Source organism: Callionymus lyra, chromosome 5, assembly GCF_982586985.1.
Source record: "Callionymus lyra chromosome 5, fCalLyr1.hap1.1, whole genome shotgun sequence".
In the NCBI taxonomy this organism is placed as follows: Eukaryota; Metazoa; Chordata; class Actinopteri; order Syngnathiformes; family Callionymidae; genus Callionymus; species Callionymus lyra.
In genome coordinates this window covers 7,309,606-7,322,406 of record NC_141822.1, presented here as the reverse complement: position 1 = coordinate 7,322,406, position 12,801 = coordinate 7,309,606, and the positions used below count along the sequence as shown (strand labels likewise).

The 12,801-nt window shown below is 38.6% G+C and overlaps 1 pseudogene; it reads left to right on the top strand.

Annotated features, from left to right (window-relative positions):
• The first annotated feature begins 6,602 nt into the window (after positions 1-6,602).
• Positions 6,603-12,493, top strand: LOC148079183 (O-acyltransferase like protein-like; annotated as a pseudogene).
• Positions 12,494-12,801: the final 308 nt, after the last annotated feature.

Below are 12,801 nucleotides of genomic sequence, written 5' to 3'. Positions count from 1 at the left end.
TTTAAATTGTTATTGTTATTAAGCTGTAAAATACGATTTGAGGTTTGTGTTGAAGTTTACATGCAAACCGTGTTGAGTACTAAACAATTATATCTGTAACATTAGTCAGAAAAATATTCAAATAAATAGGAAGTTCTCTCATTAATGTAATTGAAATAATTTGTGTACGCTATAAAAAGTGAACATTCTGATTCGATTACGCTATGCTCACAAACTCCCACTTTAAGTAGATGTTTTAAATATTTTACTATAAGATATAAAGATACATTCAAAAGGCAGGGGTGTTCAGAGATTTAAAAATAGAAAATACAATTTGTAAATAAATTACAAACTCCATGAATATTGATCAGTCAAATAATACTGAAATCTGAAAAGATTAGGTTTTCACTTTCTTTACTTTTCCTTTTTTCAGTGCCCAGACACAGTGAATGTGAGGTATTAAGTGGTTTCAAGGCTCAGTGGAACTTCCCAAATTGCCTGGGTGCTCTGGGTGGAAAACACATAAACATTCAATGTATTACAATTACAAACACACCTTTTCCATTGTGTTGATGGCACTGGTTGACAGCTCGTACAAATTCTGTATGTAGATCTTGGTTGTAATGGACGTATTTCTGATGTTGGGGTGTTTCGTGAATGCACACTCGGACTACCCTGTTAAACAGAACCACCAACATTCCTGCCCCTGCACCACTCCCAGGAACTGACCGAATGTCTCCATACTGAATTGAGGCAGATGATGCCTTTCCATTGAGTATCTGTGAAAGCAGTATGCAAACCGCGGTCTCATGTAGAACAGTGCATCTTCAACTACAGGCTGTCAAACGCTCGGAGAGTTGTGGAAAATGCATTTGGAATCATGGCCAACCGCTTTTATGTTTTGTTTACCATGAACAACAAACATAATACTACCACAGTGGAGAAGATTGTCCTGGCTTGTTGTGCTCTGCATAACTTTCTACAGACTGAAGGCAGTGATGTTTACAGGGCAGGCATTGTCGACAAGGAAGGACCAGACAGTGGTATTGTTGAAGGAAGATGGAGGCAAGACCTTCCCTTACAACAAGCCTCCCTGCCACGGGCAAACAATGAAACAACAAGGGCCAAAAAGATCAGGGATGAGCGATGCGGTTACTACATGTCCGAGTCTGGCACAGTGCCTTTTCAATGGATCAAGATATAGGGAAATAATTGTGATTTTGTAGAATGATAATTAAAAGTCTTGTCAGCAATATTGGCCTTCTGTACCAATAAACAATTCAATTTATTCAATATATTCAATATAAACAATTCAAGACATCAAGGTAAACAAATAAGTTCATGGAGCAGGAGGTGATGACACGTGTTCCAATGTTATGATATGTACTCTGGATGCATCTGAAAAGAGGACCAGATTACCATGTGTAGATTAGGGCAAGGTGACTCACATGAGGTCGCGTGTGAGTAGGATAACAATTCAAGACATCAAGGTAAACAAATAAGTTCATGGAGCAGAGACGTGTTCCAATGTTATGATAATGTACTATGCATTGAGCGGCTTCATTTACATTATAATACTGGTGTGATGTACCTTGGCACATAATTCATGAACCCTCTATAGCCTGTTGCTCCGAGGATTTTATTTATTTAATTTATACTTAATTTCTTATCTTTCTTCAATTACTTATATTTTCATTATTTATTTTATTGTTATTCGATGTTGGCATCTGAAAACAACTTGTTTTTTAGCTCGTTTAAGGAAAGTATAATAAATAAAAAGGGACACTTCCTTTTTAAAAAATAAAACTTTTATTGAACGACTTACATAATTTTTCAGGGTTGTCAAGGTCATACAGTACAGCATGTAATGCCCTCTCTAAGCGAGGCCTCAGATGGTCAGGCACCTCGATATATTTTCTCTGAATCCACTGGATGGACTGAAAAATCTCCCGTTTTTCAGTCTCTTCCGTCGTGTTTATCATGTCCAACATTTTGTTAATTTTGTCCATCAGGTCCACAGATTTTCTCCACCACTGCATTTCTTGTCATCATGCTCTTTTGGCAGGAGGCAAAAAACTTCCAGATGAAGTGGACGCACAGTCCATCGCTGGCTCAATTGTTGTGGATTCTGCATGTGGTGAAAATTCAATATTGTCCTCCATCTCCTATTGCATCCTCTCTATGAATCCGGCAACACAAGAGGGGATCTCCAAGGGAACCAGCTTTTCTTTTCTTTAGTATGTGGCTTCTTTAGTATGTGGCTCAAGGAATTGCAGCTTCCTCAACATCCATTTCTACCTCGGTGTCCCCTCTATTCCAGAACTACGGGACGGGCACTGCCTCACATAGCGGGTGTACTGTCTGCTTAGGTTCTCCCACTTCTTTTTTAGAACGTTCTTATCTGAAATATTACACAAAATATTTCTATTAATTTACAGCGTAGCAACCCACATTATAACAAACGGCATATTTAGCACGAGCTTGAGTCACTTGTGTACGATCGTAAAAACATTTTCGTCTATCCTTCTTCATATACATTACGCAGGTTTTATGTACACACAAATTTGATAGAATGGAAAATCTTACCTGGGATATTTAGCTTTCGCCAATCTGCCTCCAGCAGTCCGCCTTCACTACTCGGTTGCAGTAGCTTTTCTCTACCATGTTTTAGAACGGCGGCCTCTCCTCGATCAAATTGATCAGCTCCTCCTCAACGGTTTCAGTCCACTGGAACATTATGCGGCCAATAGTAGTTTTCGATGCAAGTGTGGTTTCATCCATTGCTGGTTATCTAGTGTTAACTATCGTCACTTCCAGTTTATTGTCCTGCACTGATTAGCTTGGTAAACCTAGCACTCGACCAATCAGATTGACCATTGAATCCGACTGAGATGAAAAGTCTTAACGTGTGCATCCGCCTCCTTTGTCGTCCGACTAGGACTGATTAGGACGCCGACTCCAGACTGGGGGAGACAAACCACATAGACTTGGGGCACCGACCACAAAGGACTGCCCGACGGGGTCAGATGCCCAATAATCTCTGCGGTGTTTACATACCATTAACATTGAGGAGTACGCCACATCTGTGTCAGCATACGTTCACAAATGCTCTGATAAGCAACATAAGAAGCATCATCATCCGTGCAAATCAGAAAGTCTGGATGACTGTGGAAGTATGCAAAATACTAAAAGCGCGGAACTCTGCCTTCAAGTCTGGGGATAAAGACGCTCTGAGGACATCAAAAGCCAACCTAAATAGTGCCATCATATTAGGAAAATGGGCTCAATGCCAAAAAAAATCCAGGGCTTGTTCCAGGAAGCCATTGACACCAAAATCATGTGGCGAGGAATACGGGTTATTACCAACTTCAAGACACCCCCCTCTTCTGGGTGGGTAACGTTGATCTGGACTTCCTAAATAAATTAAATAACTTCTTTGGGTGGTTTGAGGCATTAAATAACACGACAAAAGCTGTTCCCCATCAGGCAGAAAAGGCACTCTGTCTTAACATAGCTGACGTGCGGAAGACTCTGAGAAGAGTCAACTCTCGGAAGGCAACAGGCCCGGATAACATACCTGAGGCTGGTGCTCAGGCAATGTGCAGATCAGCTGGAATGTGTACTAACGGATATTTTTAACACCTCGCTGAACTAGGCCATAGTGCATTCCTGCTTCAAGACTGTCTTCATCATCCCAGTGCCAAAGAAAACTCATATCACATCACTGAATGACTGTCAACCTTTGGCATTGACTCCCATCATGATGAAGTGCTTGAGAGGTTGGTGAAAGACCATATCACCTCCAGACCCTTTCCATGTTTGACCCTTTCCCGTTTGCCTACCGATGAAATCAGTCCACCGAGAATGCCATCTCCTAAGCTCTACAACTGAACCTTGAACAACTGGAGAAGAAGAACTCCCATGTGAGGATGTTGCTCCTTGATTTAGTTTTGCTTATAACACTATCATCCCACAACGCCTGGTACGTAAGCTGGAACCTCCGGGCTTCGGCTCTTCCCTGTGTAATTGGCTGCTTGACTTTCTAACCCACAGACTACAAACGGTGCATGTCGGAAGTCAAACCATCAGCACAATCACCCTCAGCACTTGTTCCCCTCAAGGCTGTGTCCTGAGCCCCCTACCATTCACTTTAATGACCTTTGATTGCGTTGCCAGGTATGATTCCAACCATATCAGATGATACAACAGTGGTGGGTCTCATTCATCAGGGATGATAACGACCAAGAATACAGAGAGAAAGTGAAGCAGCTGGTGGAGTGGTGCAGGGAAAACAGCCTGATCCTGAATGTTGACAAAACAAAGGAAATCATTGTTGACTTCAGGAAGATCCAGCCTAGCCATGCCCCTCTTCTCATCGACGACACAGCCGTGGAGGTGGTCAGAAGCACCAAGTTCCTGGGGATGAAAATCTCGGACGACCTCACCTGGTCTGCAAACACCACATCACTGGTGTTTGGGAAGCGGGCTCAGAAGCGTCTGTACTCGAGTTGTGAGATGAGATGTTATGTTGAAGTTCACTTCCAAAACAAATGCTGCGTTGATTGTATATTGTTGTTTTATTCCAGCCATAGTTTAAAATTGTGTTTAACTTATCTTTAGTAAGGTTTTCATGGTGAGGTTTTAAATTTGTTGTTACAACAAACGGTTTCTTATTTATTTAAAAACTGCTTCTTGCACCTATTTTAGTAGACACAGTAGACAGTATTTATTTCTAAATCTTTGCACTTTATAACTTGTCTTAGCCAGTAATGCAAACGAAATTTCGTTCTTCGAATATCGAAAATGAGAATAAAGGATGTCTAAGTCTAAGTTCGGGAGGATGGCTTTCTTGCACAATGGGAAAATTGTCAATAAAACGGTTTGATTTTTTAATTAATTTAATTTCATTGTTAAACACTTTAAAGGGCGAGACTTCCAGGATTGATGACATGCAGTAACAAAAATCATTGCTTAACTAATCACAGCAGAGTGGGTGTAGTTGTCGTAAACAAGAGTTAATCTCCAGAAAAACAAAGTGTTTTCAGTGGGTGGGGCTTATGATCATTCTCTACAAACAGACACACACTGATGATACAATAGAGGTCCAATATATATTTGAAAGAGACTCAAATCAACAAATTTGTCATGTTTTTCACATGGTTTTATATGCTTATTCTATGATTCCTGTTGACGCTGGCAGGTCCCTGCAGACAAGGATGATTTAGTCCCAACTTCTTTCCTTTGAAAAGGAGGATCTCTTCTCAGAAGAACTCACCAGAGTATCGTGTCTCCGACAAGGTTGGCATCCTCCCCTGTATTCTGTGACTTCTTGGATGCTAATGTTACTTGGCCTGTGGACTGTTCCTGACATTTTAGAGCTTTAATTTATGATTTTTTGTTTAAGTTGGATTTTATGTTTTTTGACTTGATCATTAAAGTATATTTGAACTTTCCTCCATGGACTTATTTTTGTGGCAACATTAGTTGGATAAAAAAAAGAATATTCAATGTATTGTAGCGTTTGCAAAGAGAGAGACAGTGTGTGAGAACTTTACCAACTTTATTTATGATGCTGAACAGGCTGCTATGGGCCACAGCCAACGCTAAAAAACAATGAACACACATCACATTTGTCCATCTTCTTCCTCACGAACCAAAACTTGCGATGCCTTGACGGGCTTCAGTAATATCCAAACTTAAACCTATAACTCTGAAAAACACTCCAAAACACTCAGTTACAATATATTAATAAATAAAGTTAATTTACAGAAGTCTCTGACATGTACACATTGGCAATTTAAAAAGTCTAAAACATTTATTTTATTTTATTTATTTTCTTTTTTCTTTTTAATTTATTTATTTTTCTCTTATATTTCTACTCTTGTCTACTTTATTCGGTACTGTGTATTCTTGTTTCTTGTTATTTTAATTTTCTTTGTTTCCTTTGCTTTAATAACCTGGTTTTCTTTTGTACTCGTTTGCACTTTGTTATAAAAACTGTATAAATAAAATATATATAAAAAAAAAAAAGTCTAAAACAAGGAACTGATAAATGATTCAATTGATTGCTATTGGGATTGAACTCTTGGAAAATGTTGTTTATGTTTGTCCATTTATTATACGTGTTTAATGAAATATCTTGTGGAGAGAAATGAATATTTCTTGTTCACTGTTCTCTTCTGGCATGAAGTGTAATTTATAATCAGAGCTGACGGATACAAAAATATAAATAAATTATACTTATTAGTTATACTGTATTAAGTTGATAGTAAGAAACAGACAACAGGTATGATTGTTATAAGTAAAGGGTAAATATGGTCCTAATAAATGTGAAGAAGCATGACAGTGAGAGGACTTTTTTCATGGATTAGGATGGATGAGTATTCAGGATCTAGTGTTCTTTTACTGGTACAGTTCACGCTAACTGGTGTAAATCAATAACATGATGAGATACAAAATGGATTAATAATTTGGTTTCATGTGGTTATATAAAAAGCTTCACACTGAAATATCTTCTATAAAGAGTTCTTACGATGGCTGTGACTGGTCCTTTGCTGCTGCTCACATTTGTGACTTTATGCTCTGCACTGAAGGATTTCCAAGAGCATAACATTTCTGACAAATGCATGAGAGACACAACCTCATTCCTCTGGGAACTGAACCAGGAAAACCCAAAAGAATACAGTGTTGTCAGTAAGTTCACTGCAAAAAGTCCTCAGAAACTATTTGACAGGTTGCTTGTTTTAATAAGAATATTTCAAATGTAATTTTATGTTCAAACAAAGATGGAACTACGACAGGTATAGATGATTGTTAGGTGTTTTAGTCATTATTTTTACTCATTATTTAACAAACGTGCTGCCATAAAAAGTCAGATAGCTTGTTTCACCAAATAGTGTTCTCTGTTTCCATATGCAAACACAACAAGTTTGTTTAAGGTATTTCAAAGTTAAAACTTCTCATGATAAACAACTTTATCAATCTGTGCTTTTTACGTCCATACATATATATTTTCCTAACAGAGAATAAAGTACTTCAAATAATATTAATAGTTTGACATTGAGTGAGCTTCAGCTTCTGCCATGTTCCAAGCTAATTAAAAACCTTCTGATAAGAAATTTCTGTTGCCCAACATGGCCTGTCGAATGTTTTTTTAATTCTATTTTTATACAAAGTCTTTTCCTTCTTAATTAGTGTATGATTCATACGGCAAGATCGGGAGCATGATGCAGGAATGCCGCTCTGTCCAAACAACTTCTTTCTCAGGACAATTCTGCAAAGTCTTTTTGAACCAGGTAATTGTACAATTAACTTGATTGCTGTTGTGTTTTCCGTTGCTGTTTATCAGTTTGTTTCAGAATACAGTGACTACATTATTTCATATTTTAAAATACATTTATTTTGTATTGATACATACAAAAGACATTTTAATCAAAGTTGTTCTTTTGCAGGGAACTGTTTTCTATTTTGTGGGGATTTGTGTTCCAGACTCTTGCAAAGAGAAGGAGGTGCATCAAATGGTGCATGGGGGTAAGATCTTATTGAATTCACCTTTTCTGACATGATAACAACATACGCAGGTATAAAAATTAACCTCACATAAGATCGAAGCAGTCCATTAAAAAATGCCAACTCTGAAGTCCATCTGCACCTAAACGACACCTAATGACAGCAACGCACAGCTGCTGGACAGAGAAGATCGAAAGAAGCCATCTATACTAGGCTAGAAAACCCTTCCGTCAACATAGATTGGGCTTAAGGCATAACCTTTCAGCTACTTACAATGCAGTTCTTAGCTCTCTCCCTAGAAAAGTTCCCAAGGAACAACGAGTATCATGTGATGGTCACACTTTGCTAGACAATGATGGTCAACAACCCTCTCATTAAACTAATGGGTTTCAGTCAATACACTGTTCTAAACCCCTCGCTGTTGCTCTCTGCTCCCCCCTCTAGGTAGATACTGGCTCCTAAACCCCAGCTTAGTTGAAATCGAAAAAGAGAGGCGAAAGGTCTTTCCAAACAAACTTTACACAGTCCAGTTGAGTCACCTTTGAACCTCTTGGATGAAGTAGGGTTGCGACCAAACATAAACAGCAGCCAAGGGAGTAACTTTACCTCCCACTAGTAGCTGACTGTCAATTGAGTAAAAATAAAAAAAATAAAAAATTCTTACATGTTTTCACTGAAGTTACATTAGTGGGTAACTCTTATGCTTTGAGACTTTTTTTTCATTAAAGTTTACTCAAAAAATAACACTGAAAGTCAGTGAAAATGAGTGTTACAATGTTCTGCATCTGGAAGAACTTCAACCATGTTCCGGGTAATGTGTGACGACCACAGGATCGACTGTATTAGTTTGATAGTCACAGGATAATTTGTTTTATTGACCAACGGCCAAGCATTATCAACAATATTTCAGACTCAGAACATTTTATTGATCGTTTACAATGGGCAGTTCCGTGTAGGCGAAGTTTCGGTTATGGTTCCCGAAGTTACATGATTTCTAGACAATCAGACACCAATACAGATATTTTCCACTCCCAATGTTCCGCATCTGGTTGAACTTCAACCATGTTCCTGTAAGGTGGTGGACATTGTGACCGAAAGCACTATATTCCCTACCTCGATTGGCCTGTTGGCCTTCTCTGGGGTTGGGGTGAGATGCATCCCCAAGTGGATGAGTTTAAGTACCCTGGTGTATTTACATGAGTAAGGGAAGAACGGACCGTGAGATCATCTGCACTTATTTGGATTCTACACCAATCCATGGTGGTAAAGAAAGAGCTAAGCCAAAAGGCAAAGGTCTCTGTATACCGGTCAATCTACGTCCCTACCCTCACTTATGGTCACGGACCATGGGTATTGAGCAAAAGAACAAGATCACAGGGGCCCGTGTAGGGTGGCTGGGATCTCTTTTAGAGAAGCAAGGTCATCCAGGAGAGGTGCAGAGTAGAACCACTTCTGCTAAGTGGGGAGTCAGTTCAGGTGGTTTGAGCATCTGATTAGGATAACTCTAGGACGTCTCCCTGGTGAGGTGTTCAGGAAATTTCCCAACGTTAGGAGACCAAGGTATACCCAGGAAATGCTGGAGAGATTATGTCTCTCAGCTGGTCTGGGAACAACCTGGGAATAGATGGAAGATGTAGACGGGGTTGAGAAAAGTCTTTTGCTAACATTGCTAACTCCTGCCTATATATGAGATGAAATGGGTGAGGTGTTACGACATCACTACAAGTAGGTGCATGTTACACAAGAGCATTTTACATGAAGGTGATCACACTATTTTTTCATTTGAAGGAATGATGACATTTGGAGAGGTCTCTCTTATTCCTACTTTACCATCAATTCTGGTCAATGATTCCAAACAGAGTGTGGTGAGGACGCAATGTTTGTCCAAAGTAGTAAATCCAGGGACATCTGGAATCACATGTCTGTAAGTAAAGCCATTTATCTGATATCACCTCAAACTTCTTGTTTCAGTAATGGCCTTATACTCATGTTCTCCCACAGGGTCCTTTGCTTAATTACAGTAGTAATCCCTCTTGCGGCTACACTGACCACTGCAGTAAAAGACTTCCAAGAGAGCAGAAAGTATGCACCAACTGTAGAACCTACCTCAGTGATCATGAGTCCAACCAATGGAGACAACAATTTGTCAAATTGTGAAAAAAATGCAGATAGTCTCCAAGATTGCGGTAATTTGGCGAGAGCTAACGTTCACATTTATATGAAAGTGTTCTTATTGAGATGTATGTTTTAATTTAGTGTGTTTGGCTTCTTTGCAGATCACATCAAGACGAAGCAAAGTTGTTTAGGACGTTGTTTGCAGCAGTTTCTTAAGGCCTTCTCTCTACAGACAACCACCAAGGTACTCTTCAGCAGGCCTCCCTCGGTGAAAGGGGTCTACAATTCATTGACAGGCATCAGAGCACTCAGCATGCTAGCGGTCATTTTTACACATTCATTGAATTATCAGGGACTATTACTCTAAGTGTGGATATTTTCCTACTATTTGGGTGAGTCACCACTCAACTATATGCCTGTCATTGACACATAAAACACATAGCCTCCACGTTTTCATTGTGACGAAAATATAATCTGGTAAATTGTATGTAGTAACACAAGATTGATTTTGTATTTTTACACCAAATGTTAAATTATCTCTGATACAATCAGAGGTTTGGAGGAGAGAATTCAGAGAAGTTCAAAATATCTTGTTTGTTCATGTATCTCCTATGTTGAAATTATTGTGTTTCAGGGGTATGTTAAGTGCCAAAACTCTCCTGAACTCAATCCAGAGGAACGATGACACCATGAGTGTAGGTCTTGAGGCAGATTACTATTTCAAGAGGATTATAAAGTTGAGTCAGAAAGTCTTTACTTGCTTTGACATTTCAGCCACAATTTTACATGTTTTTTTCAGGATACAACCCCTCCACATGTGATTTTATTTGGTGTCAGTGTCACATCTGTGATCAACAAGGGGCCTTACTCGTGGCTAAATGAACATTTTATAAATTGTGAGGAATACTGGTGGACTAACCTGCTGCTGATTAATAATCTCTTCACAGTGCCTTTACCTGTAAGTGAACCCAGTCAAACCATTTAAAGATGCTATATTTGTCTACTTATCTAATCACTGATCTGCTCCACAAAGTGTCTTCCTTGGACGTGATACCTCTCTCTTGACATGCAGTGCTTCGCCACAACCCCTCTTCTGATTCTTGTGTTTACTTCTTATATATATATATATATGAATAATAATTAAAAATAATATTCTTTTTTTTTTTTTTCTACCTTTTATCAAACATTTTAACCTCTCAACTCTAATTTTAAAAATGTATTTTACAGAAGCAAAGGTATTTTTGTGGCTTTAGTCGTAGCACTGCTGCTGATGACCATTTTGACTAGTTCCATATTAACGGCACTTCTGCACCTACCGGTGTCTTTGACAGCAACTTGGTAAGATGAGTTTTCTTTATTAGGCTATCTTTGAATGTACAGCAACTAATACTACAAATTAGACCAGTCGTACTTTAGCACAGCATGTATGATTTGATCTGATGACTTCTCTAATTCAGGCTTTCACCAGACTACGCAAATCTATACTATGCGAAACCTTACTCCAGATATGGAACATTTTTAATTGGTTTCTTGTTTGGAATGTACCTGAAAGAGAGGAAGGAAGAACTTTTGAAGAAAAAGGTAGGGCATCATTGAAAAACCTATTTTTCATTGTGAATACATTTGTTACATTTCACCCTTAAATCACACATTAATTACGTTCTTTGTCCTTTTAAAGTGGCAAGTTGCTCTTGGATGGACGTGTTCCTTGCTGGCCATGGCTCTAGTGATTGGATTTTACTATGCTCTTGAAGATGCCCCAGACCATCCATCAGCACCCCATGCCATTTACCAGGGACTACACAGACTGGTCTGGGTGACTGCTGTAAGCTGGATCATATTAGCCTGTGAGGAAGGCTATGGAGGTGCTTCTCATTTATCTCAAACCTATTGAATAACAAATCACAAATTGTTGTGATTCTTTAATCTAACAATAGTTTGTATAGAACATGGTTCTTTTCTCTCTCTCTCTCTCCCTCTCTCTCTCTCTCTCTTTCTCTCTCTCTCTCTCTCTATATATATATATATATGAAACAAATGACTTTAAAAATTAAATAGCTATAAGATCTAGATTTAGTGTTGAAATGCTGTCTTTTTTCCAGGGTACATCATGAACTTCCTGTCACTGAACTTGTGGGTTCCTATTTCAAACCTTAGCTTTGCCTGTTACCTTGTACATCCCATTATTGTGTTCATATACCTATCCCTGCAGGAAACTCCAATCCACTTCTCAGGCATCAACTTAGTAAGTAATTAAATATTCATGTCTATATTTCATTATATTTTGATTTATTTTCATGAAAAATTGCTGTATTTGCTGTGGCTAATTGGAAAAGAACAATTTCAATCAATAAAGTTCTACCTACTTACCTACATCCGAGGCTCCATCAAGCTCAGATTGCAAAAGCGCAATTGATAACCGTAATAAGCATTTTCCTATGAATATAATCTCTTGATAAAGTACAGTTCTTTGCACTAGGTGTCTCTTATTTTATTTTTCAACATTGTTTTTGAGCATTTCTATGATGCAGATAGCAACGAGGGCTACATTGCCTGGAAGCTAAAAACACACAGCGACAACTCAGCAGCGGCAGTAGCGGTGGAGTTCGGAGAAGGAGCTCTCAAACTTCAGACAGCAGTGGACTAGAGTTGGAGAGGGAAGTAACTGAAGAGCCACAGCTGGAAAGAGGCCAATGCTGCTAGGCCATATCTCTAATAAAACACAGCACAGACAAAGAACAGATCTTCATAAAAATGAGAGCAACATTAAAACACAGACAAAAGTTGATCCATGATCTTTTGTGATGCAGCAGCACAGTGCTTTCAGTTGTCCCAAGGTACATTGACACAAAAGGAATTGTAAGGTGACCTGAATTGTAAAATTGTTGAATGTTATTTTGTAAAGATGAAAATGGTTACTTCCTTCCATTGCAACCATCATCAAGTACAGCTGAATTTGCTTATTTTCCTTTAGGTTCTACAAGACTTTAAACCAGGGGTCTCAAACTCAATTTGCCTGGGGGCCACTGGATGCAGAGTCTGGGTGAGGCTGGGCCGCAAGAAAATATTTCTTAAAAACAATCTTTTTAAATGTCTTTATTTTTATTTTCAACACAAAATAAAATCAAAATATAAATGAACAAAATGAGAATTAAGTAAATAAATAAATGCTTTCTTGAAGAAATCTTGTTGCCTCAG